Below are 13328 nucleotides of genomic sequence, written 5' to 3' on the forward strand. Positions count from 1 at the left end.
TACTTTTTCTTTTGGCTCCAGTCGAGTTTATTCGCCATTTCTTTTTGATAAAGTCCTTCTTGTGTTTTACTTTGCACAGCAAACCAGGTTTGCCTCCTTTGTTCACTGTCTTTTGGCAGGCTTCTGCCAAGAAGCTCTCCTCCAGGCGCCTGGGTGTCTAGGTGAGCTGAATGTGAGGGGGGGGTGTAGTCACCCCCTGCACAGGGTATCCTAGGTAACCCAAGTCGCACTTTGCCATGATTGGCTGAGGTGGTTGCCCGAGCTGGACAACCCCCCTGCTGCGTGATTGACATCCAGGCTGTGTGAATGGGGGATTTTCACATAAAAGGAAGGTCTCTTGGGCTGGAAGTCAGAGTCGCGACTGGAACTACAAGCAACCGAAGAGAAACGGAGAAGAAGACGGCTGCTGCAACTACCCCATCCCGATGAAGGCCTTCTGCAGTCCTGAGCTATCTACCCTTCGACGATCAGAGAAGATCCAGTCCGGAGTCTTCTTCCCTTGAGCCTGGTGGGGATAACCAGCTCACATTCCACAGCCAGAGGATCCTTTTCTTGGTCGAAATTGCTGCACACTGCTCTAGTGGTCCGGAGAGCCATCTGAAGAGCCTCTCCTGTTTTTAAGGAGCGCTCCTTTTATTCACTGTCGCTGCTGCCGACTTCATCCCTGTGTGGTGCAGACCCCTCCAGACGTCCTCCTTCACAACGAAGCTCCAGGAACCGTGGGTCTGCAGGAAACCAACAGGAACAACTGCCGTGGCACCAGCTTTTTCGTTTAATAAGGTACTGTGTTCTGCTTGAGGAGTTAGCGTGAATCCCTTTTCTTTGACTCCAAGGCTTGCCCTTGTTTTCCCTTCTTCTTATAACCTTTGCTTCCTCTGTTGACAATATCTAAGTACCCCTGGCAACGTTGAATCTTGAACTGTCTGACTGTGTGATCCTCGACAACAGGAACACGGTTCCACTTGACACTGGCTCCGGCCTATTGACTCTTGAATTCCATCAAATAGTGTTCTCTGATTCTGTCTATCTTGACAAAAGTATTGCCTATGATTTTTGACCCCAACTCTCTCTGGTTAACTCAGGTGCTAAGTGTGTTTTTGCCCCGGTGACATTTCTTGCCGTGGATACGCGTTTCTTTAGTAAGACCGAACTGTCATTACTGTCAAAAAGTGATCGCAAGTGTATTCCCGGTAACGTCTTTTGTTTTACAACACCAGTCCGTTAAAACATAGGGTACTTACCTTGAGTTAGAGTGTACCAAAGTGAATTGGTTGGTTGTAGTGTATTTTACGTGTGATTTTGAATTAATAGAAGTTTTGTGTTAATAACAAATGGTTTAAAAATAAATGTACTTATATTTTTACCTGAAACCTTGAGTCAGTGTTTGCTTGAGTCAAAGTAATTGTGGTCCCTTTGTCTAATCTCTGCCACTACTCATATACTCTTGAGATAAGCCTGGCTGCTCCACTACTGCTACCACTTTAACATAGTAGTACAGGCTTGTACCAAAGGTAAAACTTGTATTGCCACCTGTAGTCTTAATTGTGTGTAGTGGTCCCTAAGGGCGCTGCACAGGATTCTGCCTAAAAGGCAGTTTAGCCAAACATACCCTGTCATCACCCACGTCAAAACGTTATATTTATTTTTTAATAGTTTAGTTTATTTAAAAACGTTTTCATTTGTTCTTCATAACTGTACTAGAATCTGCGATGCAGGGTATCTCAGGGGTTTCTCTTTGTGAGTTTCAAGATGGTGCTAAGGAAAAGTGTGATTGTGTATGTGTATTTGTTATTTTCTCCACTGAGTAGAGCCATCCACCTTTCTTCTGTGTCCATTTGCTGTGCTGAGAGTTCGAAGAAGACACCAAATTGTTTACTTTGGGTTGAGAGGGACGGGCATTCCATGACAAGGTGAAACAAGGTTTCGGGAGTTGTTTCGACCTTGCAGAAACGGCAGTAGATTTTTGCAGCAGTTATCTGCCTGGTTACAGCGAGAGTTGCGTTGGTAGGCAGAATATTTAAACGTATTTTCAGAAACGTTGTTCTGATGGTTTAATCTGGAAAGAGTTGGAGATATGGTGGTAGCTCATTGAGTCTTCGATTATCTTCGTTGCACTGGTGGTTCTGTTGATATGCATTTTTCAGTTCGATCGTGTTTTATCCAGTCATTTCGTTGAAGTTTTATTTTTGCATATTGCAGGCGGAGAGTTAAGAGTTCTTCTGTTATCTGCTCTTTTGCCATTTCCTTCATTAAGTGTTGTTTCCATTCTTGTAGAATGGAGTTATTGAAGGTCTTTGCTTGTGTTCTCAGGATTTGAATGGCTGGGGTTTTCTGGTCGGACAAGATATTCCGGAATATGTCTAGTTTTTTACAAAGTACGATGGATGCAATTGATTGGGTTGCCATTTCATGTCTTATTCTTGGCATTGGATATGATGGCGGAAGATGGAGAATTTTGCGCCAGAATGTTGCTTCATATTTCATCCAATTTACTGTGCCTGCATTCATCATAGCTTCCGTGCCATAGGTGATTGTGGGAATGTATTTTTGTCTGTAATAGGCGAGATTGGTTTGAAGGAAAATTTTCCATATTTCCGGTGGAGAAGGCAACCCTGTCGTGTGAGGGATTGTGATGTCTGCTCTATTTTTTCCAGCCATTGTTCTTCTGATTTTGACTGGTTTATTGATATGCCAAGATATTTCAAAGTTGTTACAGCTTCCAGTTGCTTTCCGTCGATGTTAAACGTGGACTGTTTTGTTTTTTTGGCTCTTGGGGCCTCATAACACGGTAGGCGGTGAGCCATGGCGCCATTAGCGCCATGGCTCATGCCGGTAAAATACCGGCACCGCCTTGGTGGAAAGGGGATTTACCGCCCCATTCCAAGGTTAGAGGGGTGGTAAATCCCCCTTCCACCATTGCCCTTCCCCATTCCAATTTCTGCCCCATAGGGCTCTATGGGAATGGGGAAGGCGCTAATTACGGCACCGCAATTTTGCGGTGCCGTAATTAGCTCCGAGGTCCCTTAGCGGGTTGGATTTTAACGCCTGCAAAAAGCAGGCGTTAAATCCCCCAACCTGCAAAGGGACCTCGTAGTAAGGCGGTAAGGATTTACCGGTACCGGTATTTGACCGGTACCGGTAAATCCTTACCGCCATCCGTGTAATGAGACTCTTGGTCTAGTTAATGTCATTGGGCCTCATTACGACCCTGGCGCTAAGTGAAAAACGATGGCGGTAAATGGTTACCGCCATCATTTTCCGCTAGGTCCGATCATGACCCGTGACCGTTAACTACAATGCCATTAGCGGCATCGTAGTTAACGCTGCCGCTAACTGCGCCAAGGGCGCGTGCACGCCACCACCCACACCGTACTTAGCGCCATGGCGGAAAAGTACGCGAATGCCGACCCAAACGGACATGCACCTAACGCCATCACCCAGCCCGTTAAGTACCTTACCGCTATGGTGCTAATTACGCCATCGCGAACCAACCGTAAATGGCCATGTAAAGTGAATGCAGCTGCCACAGGTGCACAGAAACAGCACAGGTGAAGGCAATACAGACTCAGGAAGTACAAAAAGAGCACACCCCACCCCTTCCCACACCCAGTCACACTCCACAATGATACCAATACGACTAGCAATGTTGGGGCTAGAGGACCTGATAGCAATGCAAGTGCTACAACAGCAACAACAACAATAGGCAGCACAGAGGAGACGCAGGAGGAGAAGGAGGGCAAGGCAGGCCCAGCAAGCCCCACCAGCACAGCCAGTGCCACCACGCAGGCAGCCCCCAATCCCACGCATCAGAGCCAATCCATTCAACCTCACTGCTGAGCAGATCCACACCCTGTACCGTTTGGACCGGGACACCATCACCGCCATCGTAGACATGACACATGACGACATCGTCAGCATGATAGAAACTCCAACCGCCATCCCACCCCGACTGAAGGTAGTGTCTGTACTCCACTTCCTGGACACAGGCACCTACCAGCACACAGTGGGGCACTTGCATGGCATTTCACAACCATTATTCTCACAAACACTCATCCAAGTGCTCGATGCCCTCCTCAAGCACACAGACGACCACATCTCATTACCACGGACTGCCCAGGAGATTGCAAACACCAAAGTGGGTTTCCATGCACTAGCGGGCATACCTGGTTGCATTGGTGCCATCGACTGCACCCATGTGGAATTGGTGGTGCCACCTGCCATGGAGGTACCGTACCGCAACCGGAAACAGTTCCACTCAATCAACGTGCAAATGGTCTGTGACTCCAACAAGATCATTACACATTGTTGTGCCCGATTCCCCGGATCAACTCATGATTCTATGGTTCCTGAGGAACTCCACAATACCACGCTACATGGAGCGACATGCAGGCCCAAGATCCTGGCTACTCGGTGAGTCCAATGTCACGACCATGGAAATGTGAAGTGGGTAGGTGAATGACGTACCAATGCATACTCCACCTGGCTGAAAGGGGGGGGGGTGATGCATACTCCACCTGGCTGAAAGGGGGGGAATGATGCATACTCGACCTGGCTGAAAGGGGGGGGGAATGATGCATACTCCACCTGGCTGAAAGGGGGGGAATGATGCATAGTCCACCTGGCTGAAAGGGGGGGGGAATGATGCATACTCCAATTGGCTGTGAGTAGCAGAGAGAACGGAGACAGATGATACCCGAAAGCAACCCAAACTCCACCCAACACCAGTAAAGCCAATACCCAATGTATGCAGCCCTACCATGTGAATGAGGTTGTGTCCCAACCATGACACAACCATCTGCAAGTGCATTCTACCAATTCAGACCACATTGTCAACAATGAAATGCACCTACATGCACGTCACCAAACACCATCAACCGATAGGCCTGTCCCCCATAACTGCCCAAGAAGGAGGCACATGACGGACAGAAACATCAACACACCATTACACAGACAGCAGGGCCCCCAAAATGTCCCTGTCTACATCAGCATTGCTCACTGGGGTCATGATGAGGCCCACAGCAATGTTGCAATGATGTGCGCATTGCCATCACAGGACATGTGCCAGGCCAACTAACCAAACGGCATGAACGGACACAGTGGATGGGCACTCACAATGCACTCCACCCCTCTGCATACATTGGGTGATGGCATGCAAAACAGGCCATGAGAGCCATGAGCATATACTGGTTGCATTGTGTGCATCAATTAGTGCATGTAGAAGTGAGCCAAAGTAACAGTTGGATGCAAGCCATGGTGGCACATCATGTTCTTGATCAGACGTCATGACTGACACATACATTCTCGCCTACATACAGGTGATGCAGGCTATCCCCTGAAGAGGTGGCTCCTTACACCAGTCCGGAACCCGCAGAACCAGCACGAGGAGGACTTCAACCATGCACATACACGTACCCGTGTGGTCATAGAGCAGACATTCGGCCTATTGAAGGCACGGTTCCGATGCCTCAGCAGGTCTGGTGGGGCACTCCTGTACCGCCATGAGAAGGTGGCAAAGATCGTCATGGCATGTGTCATGCTACACAGTATGTGCGTCAGACGGAATGTGCCCCTGCCCCCTGACGCAGAACTGCAACCACCTGACAATGAGGATGAGGAGGGTGCAGATGGGGCGGCACCTCATGGAGGAGGCGATGCACAGGAGGGGCGTGAAATGTGTCAAAATATCACCGACCACTGATTCTAGCACACACGGCTGGTGTGTATCACATGGAGACTGCACTTGGGGCACTGTGTGTCTCTGGGACATGCACACTGTGGACTGTACACCAATAAAGCACACATATGCAATGAAAATGTCCACACATTTCATTTCGGAAAAGGAAAAAGTGTATTTCGATCATAAAACGTCGTGACACACCCCCTCCCACCTCTCCCCTCCCCCCTGCACACCCCAACACACCCCCTCCCACCACCCCCCTCCCCCCTGCACACCCCAACACACCCCCTCCACCTCCCCCCTCCCCCCTGCACACCCCAACACACCCCCTCCCGCCTCCCCCCTCCCCCCTCCCCCCTGCATACCCCAACACACCCCATGTAAGTGTCTACAGATGCCTGTGACAGTGGCCACAGGCTGTTAGGAGCGCCCTCTCCCGGCCCCCGGGGCACCCCTGGCTGTGGAGCGCAGGTTCCGTCCGGAACGTCGGACGGGGCTGCTCTGTGCAGAACTGGCAGTGGAGGATGTTCCTGCCTGCTCCCGTGCATGCACGTCCTGTAGGGTGTGGGAGAGCTCAGTGAGCGCACAACGCAACCCGGCAAGTTCGCCACAAATGTCCCTTGACATGGCCTGCATAGCATCCCTCAGGGTGGCAGTACTCTGCGTAATTTCGGCCCTTAGGGTCGCCGTGGCCTGTTCAATGGTTGCCCTAGCCCCCACACATTCCGCAGCATGCTCAGTCAGCATTCTGGACAGATGTTGCTGCCGTTGTATGGTATCCTCAAGGGACTGCTGCCCCTGCTGGGCCATGCCCAGTGCTGGTGGTGTGATGGAGGGGCTGCTCCCCTCCTGTGGACTGAGAACTGGGCATGGGGTAGAAGGCCACTCCTCTTCCTCTGTGTGCCCCTGTGTGTGATCCTCATGGGGGCTGGCATTTGGCAAACAGGGGGAATGTAGAAAGTCAGTGGGGCTTCTGACTTCGTGCTCCTCAATGTCAGAGCCTGAACATGCAGCAATTGCAGCTGTTTCACCCATGTTGCTGCTGGCCGCAGACCCGGTGCCTTCTGTGGCAGGCAATGTTGGTACAGGTGGTGCTGCTGCTGCTGGCCTGCTGCCTACTGGGGTGCTTGCCGGTGGGCCGTCCGGTTTGCTTGCAGTGGATTCTGCTTGTTGTGGGGTCTGCCTCACTGCAGCTGAGGTTGAGGGTGCGGGGATGGTATTATTGGCCTTCTTGGCTCTTTTCGTCGCAGCGGTGTCCTGGTCCTCGGGGTGTGATTCTGTGCCTGTGGTGGAGCAAAGGAGGGAGGGCGTTAATGATGGGTCTGCAGACTTTGGAACGACAATGATTGACATGATTCTGGTCAGTAGATGAGGCAGATTTCAGGCAGGGCCATGCAGGTTGTCTCCTTTTTGTGTGGAATGTGGATGGAGGTATGTGGGTGCCAGCAGTGTATACAGGGTGGAGCTCACATGTGGCTGTGGGCAGTGTCCAGCTAATGTGTTGCATTTACACTCTACGGCAACATTGTGCTACACATGAATGGACTGCAGTGACTATGGCATGTCTTGTTTGAGGCACCTACCTCGCCTTTCCATCCCTCCGACGCCTTCAATGCCTTCCATGCCAATCATGGTTGCACATATTTCCTCCCACGGTTGGAGTTTCAGTGGGGATTCCGAACCTCCACCGGTACCCAGGGCAAGGTTGCGGTTCGCAGAGATGACGGCTCTGACCCGTATGCGAAGGTCATCCCAATGCTTCCTGCACTGCTCTGGGGTGCGGGTTACGGTCCCCACCGCGCTGACGCGCTCGGCCACCAGGGCCCATATGGCCTTCTTTTTTGCTATCGCCGGCCTGGTCATTTCCGGCGAGAAAACGACACCTACATTGTCTTGCAGGGTCTCCGCAAGCATGCAGAGTTCCTCTCGGGTAAATCTTTCCTGGCGCTGGCGGTCACATGCCTTCTTAACAACTTTAGGCATTTTTGGGTGGTTGAATGGGTGGGTGATGGGTTGGGACAGGTGTCAGGGTTGGATCTAGTGTTGTTCAGAAGGATGGCAATGGATTGTGTTTTTAAAGATGGCCGACGTGCTGTTTCCCGTTCCGCCGCGATGACGCTATTTCCGGTTCTGCTTTTTACAGAGACCGCTAATTGCGGCCACCGCTAATTACGGTGGCCGCTACTTACGGTGGCGGAAGTGCACCTTGCTCGCCCTACGATGCCGGTAGGGGCCCTTTCCGCCATGGCGTTATTTACATTACCGCCATGGCGTAATGCTCGTGCTCGATGGGTCGTAATGTGGCGCTCTTTACGCCATCGGCCCACGGCGTAAACGCTCATTACGCCATGGCGGTAATGTCGGCAGATTACCGCCTGGGTCGTAATGAGGCCCATTGGGCCTCATTACACTGTAGATGCTAAACCATGGTGCTACTAGCACCATGGTTCATGCCGGTAATTTACTGATTCCGCCATGGCGGAATGGGGAATTACCACCCCATTCCAAGGTTGGCGGGGTGGTAATTCCCCATGCCGCCATGGCCCTTCCCCATTCCCATTTTTGCCCCATAGGGCATAATGGGAATGGGGAAGGGGCTAATTACGGTACCGCAAATTGCGGTACCGTAATTAGCACCAAGGTCCCTTTGCAGGTCCCTACTTTAACGGCTGGTCTACACCAGCCGTTAAGGTCGGGTCCCGCAACGGGACCTCGTAGTAAGGTGGTAAGGGTTAATGGTCACCGGTAGCATTACCGGTGACCGTTAATCCTTACCGCCTTCCATGTAATGAGGCCCATTGTCTTAGTTTTTGCGATGTTGATTGTAAATTCATTCGTATTCATGTATGTACTTAGTGCCGTCAGGGCTACTTGTAATCCGGAGCATGTTTTATCAAGGAGGATAATATCGTCAGCATATGCCATAATAGGCACTGTTGTTGAGTTTATTTTTGGTGGATTGGTTTGATTGCTGATTATATATTCCTCGATGTCTGCTGTGAAGAGGTTGTACAGAGTTGCCGCCAGAGGACATCCTTGCTTTAGCCCGTTTACCGTGGTAATGGCGTTGGTGGTGGCGCCTTATTTAGATAATCTCACCTTGATTGAGGTTTCCGAGTATAACAGAATGATTGGCTCAAGTATGTTTGCAGGGCACTTCCAACCTGCAGGGCACTTCCAACCTGGACCACAGTTTTTCTCTCGATATTGCATCAAAGGCCATTTTAAGGTCTATAAAACCGGTGTGTACGGTGATGCAGCTTTTGATGGCTCTGTGCTTTATTAGGTGTAGTGGTATCAAGTTGATGTTTGTTCCTATGTTGGGCGTAAAGCCATTTTGTCTTGTTGAAAACCTGCCATTGTTTGTTGCCCAAGTAGTTAGTTGCTTTAGTAATGTTGCTGCCAGTGCTTTAAGTGGGCTAAGAAATTGAGGGGGGGCCCTCGTTTGGGGGCGTGGCTTTCATTGTGGGCGTGGCCTAAAAGTGCACAAATCATAGTAAGGTGCGCAAACAAATATATAAATGTATGTGAGCATTTATATGTTTGTATGCGTACTACTATGGTGTGTGTACTTTTCAAACCATATTTTATAAACATAGCAATGTTACATATTTCTATGTTTATAAAAGGTGGCTTGAAAAGTGCACAAACCATAGTATTTTACGCACACTTGTGTGCTTACCTTACTATGGTTTGTGTACTTTTCAAGCCACCTTTTATAAACATAGATATTTGGAACATGTTTCTATGTTTCTAAAAGATGGCTTGACACATAAACAATTCAAGGCATCTTTTATAAAGCGTTGATGACGGACAAAACAAACCGCAAGGTGGCTTTGTCCGTCGACAAAGCTTTATAAAAGATGCCTTGAATTGTGCACGTTTCAAGCCGTCTTTTATAAACATAGAAATATTTCTACCTTTATAAAAGATAGCTTGAAACGTACACAGTTCAAGGCATCTTTTATAAAGCTTTGCCGACGGAGAAAGGCACCTCGGGCTCTGTGATCTATCTGCTCAGAGCACATAGATCACTGAGCCCGAGGCGTCTTTCACCCTCTGCGAACCCGCGGGCTCCGTGATCTAATCTGCATATTAGATCACGGAGCCCCCGGGGGTCAGTGACCTGGGGAGGGAAAACAAAGGGACAGTAACTTCCTCTGATGACCCTGATGAGGGGTCATCAAAGGGAGTTACACTAACTGACAGAAGTGCCGCCAGCCTCAGCGTCGCTGTGGCTGGCTGGCACTTCTGTCAGCTTGGCCGACATAATGACGGGCGCATCTCCCGTCGCGGCTGCGGCCGCGGTGGGATAATGCATCCCGCCAATGTTGTGTGGGACGGGGGCCCCGGCTGGGCCCCGGCTCAGCCCCACTTTCTGGAGACTGCCGGGGCCCGGCCCCAGTAGGCCCCGGCCCACTTTAAGCACTGGTTGCTGCAAAGAGTTTTCCGAGAGGGTCAAGTAGTGCAATTGGTTGAAAGTTCTGTGGGTCATCTCGGGGGCCTTGTTTATAAATATGGACGATTGTGGCGGCCCTCCAAGAGTGTGGAATTTGATTGAGTGTGTTTATCAAGGCTATGGTCTGGCACATAAACTGTGCCCAGGCCGGTGGATCTTGTTTAAGTACAGCGTTGGATAAGCCGTCGGGACCAGGCGCTCTTGAAGTGTTTAACTTTTTGATTATGCAGATGCGTTCATCGTAATCTACTTTTACTTACCATTTTGATTTGTTCGGAGTTGTATTGTTGAGGTCTTTAGATGTTCGGGCTCCATAAATGCAAGAGAAGTGTGTTGTCCATTTTTCTTGAGACACATTGGCCGTCAATTTGTGTTGTTTTTGTGAATTATCGTTGTGATATTCCAGAGTTCTCTTATGTGGTGTGATTTGTACTTTTTCATTATGTTTTACGCATCCGCTTGTTGGAGGATCTTTTGTTGGGATTTCCTCCAATTCGAATATGCTTGTTTCAGAGTTTTTATTCATGCTGTGTTCTCTGCGGATCTTGATTTCTTCAGATGGAGTATGCATTTTGCGAGGCACTTTTTCTTGTCAGCTGTTTCCTGGTTGTATGTATGTTGGTGAATTTTCTGTGGTTGCTTTTTAGCTGTTTGTTGGAAGGGTATTAGGATCCATTCATAATTTAATTTGTCAACATCTTTCAGAGTGGAAGCTTGCAGCATATTTGGTAGATGTGCTATCTCCGGCTGTGGGATGCGTAGTCTGGTTGAGGTGCCAGCGAGTTCTAGTGGACATGGTGGTGTTGTTATTTGTTCCAGACGCCCGTGAGAGTGTACAGTTACTTGGTTATGGTCGCTTTTGACTGATGGTATCGTTTGTGCTTTCAGAACAGATGCATGCAGGTTTTGCGATAGAAATTTATAATCAATGATTGCAGTTGAAGTTCCTCTGGTCCATGTTGGCATGTAAGTTGTGGCGTTGTTCATTGTGTGATCGAGGAGGATGAGGTTACGAGTAGTGATTTCTTTCATCCAACTTTTCCCTTGTGGTGATAGTTGTTTTTGGCTTCGGAGGGTACCGTCCTGCATGAATAGGTTGATGTTCAGGTCTCCACGTATTATGATTTCTGCTTTCATATCAATTAATTCTATCAATTGATATGAAAACTCCATCAATGAAGGATTCAGTTGTGATTTCTGCAGGATTCCAGGTTCAAAATTACAATCCTTGATTCATGTTTTTTTTGGGTATGGTGTTTTTCTGTGCTCGTTATTATTGTGATTTGGATCCACGGGTTGATGTTTTCAGCGGTGCATACGGTCTAGATTGGGTTTATCTTGATCAGAGTGAAGAGGCCTGACATTGGTCTACCTTGCTTTTTGAATATTGCAGGATTGAGGAAGGTCAGGAAGCCATCACAGACTGGTGGTTCACTCAGCCATGTTTCTTGTAGGCATATGATTTGAAAGTTTTCAAGTTTCTGTGAGGGATTGTTGAAAAGATGCAGGTTTCCTCTAGTGTTCCATGAACAGAGCTACCACGTTGTTTCCGGCTCTGTTAGTTGTTATGATCCAGTGGTTGTTCAGTTTCCTGGGGATGCGGTTTCACTGTATGAATTTTCTAAGTCATAGTTTCTTCTGAACGGTCGTTCAGATCTGCTGGATTGATTTAAGTGTCGTGGTTGGCTCTGGTTCCTGGGTGATTTCGAATGGTCGCTATTGTAATTGTTCATGTATCTTTCGGATCGCTGTTCCAGGTGGTCCTCTTTAACTTTCCTTTGTCTGGAGTTTTGTGCGTTGGTTGTTCTTTTTACTGTGGTGTCCCAGCATGCAAATCCGAGTTTTTTAAGCTGGGTGTGCCTTGATAGTATCAATTTTTTGGTCAGTGGGATCTCGTAGTTCCACGTTGATTTTGTCTAGATGTAGGTCATCTTCAAATGTTATCAGGTTGATGTCTCTTGTCATTATTTTGTTCAAGTGTGGGATTGCTTGGAATAATCGTAGCACGTTTGTTCTGTTGAGAATTAGTGGTTCAGGTCTGGAGATTTGATTTTCGATGCAGATTGCATACATTTCTTTTTGTTCTAGAGTGTTCAAGAATGAAATGGGTGTGCAACTGCCTCCAGTATGATTGTGCAATCGTGAGCTGAAATATTCAGTTGAGATTTGGTCATATGTTGCCGTCATTGTCATGTCTTCTGTAAAATTTCCTAAGGATACATCTGAGATTTCTTCATACTCGTCTACTGTCGCTGATTGGGATTCGGAAGAGTATTCATCTATTATTATGTAGCTCGAGGCAGTTGTGGGTTGTGCAGATGACGGTATATCCTCCGTTATTTGATCCCTGTGCGTGCCAATTGTGGGTTGTGCAGATGACGGTATATCCTCTGCTGTTTGATCCCCATGCGTGGTTAGATTGAGTAAATCTTCGTCAATCTGTGAGTTGTCCACTGGGGACAGTGGCTGTATTGTGGTTCTGTGTTTTTGTTGAGGTGGATTGGTGAGTGATGTGGAGAGGGTTTGAGTCTTTCGTATCGGCAGAGGGTTGGATAAATCAGTTGCTTTCACCGTTCGTAGGAACACTCTTGATCCTGTTTGTCTTTTTTTGATATTTTTCAGGTTGTTTTGGTTTCTGCTCAGGGATTTTGTTCCCTTTTGTGAAGATCTGATAGGGATCTGTGATGTTTTGTTCATCGGCATGGGTTGTTGGATAGTTGGTTGTAGAATGGGGACGTTTCAAGTTGGTCGATTTTTTCTTTTGGAGGGCTTTGGTCAGTGATCAGAAGTACAGGATTCGGTTGTTTGAGTAGATGTGGAATGAGAGGAATTGGTATAGGTTGATCAGTTTGTTGGTTCAAGTTGAGAGCTCGTTGTTGTTGGTGATGTGCTTTCAGCAATGATAATACTTCAGATGTTAACTTGTTTTTTTCCTAACGATCACCTCTTGCTATTTCAGCTAATCTTTGTTGCCATTGATTTGAATGTTCTGTTTCTGTGTTGAGACGAGTTTCAATGGTAGAGATGAAGTTCTCTATGTAGGTTTATTTAGAGTGTATCATGGCTAGGAGAGTTGCTTGGTCTCTGATATTGTCTTTCATTGTCTCATGCAGTTTGAGGAAAGGAATCATTGATTGAGATAGTACCGCAATGAGCATATTTTGTAAATCTAGCACAGTAGTGGGAATTCTA

This window comes from Ambystoma mexicanum, chromosome 4q, assembly GCF_040938575.1.
Source record: "Ambystoma mexicanum isolate Mex_15411 chromosome 4q, UKY_AmexF1_1, whole genome shotgun sequence".
Classification (NCBI taxonomy): Eukaryota; Metazoa; Chordata; class Amphibia; order Caudata; family Ambystomatidae; genus Ambystoma; species Ambystoma mexicanum.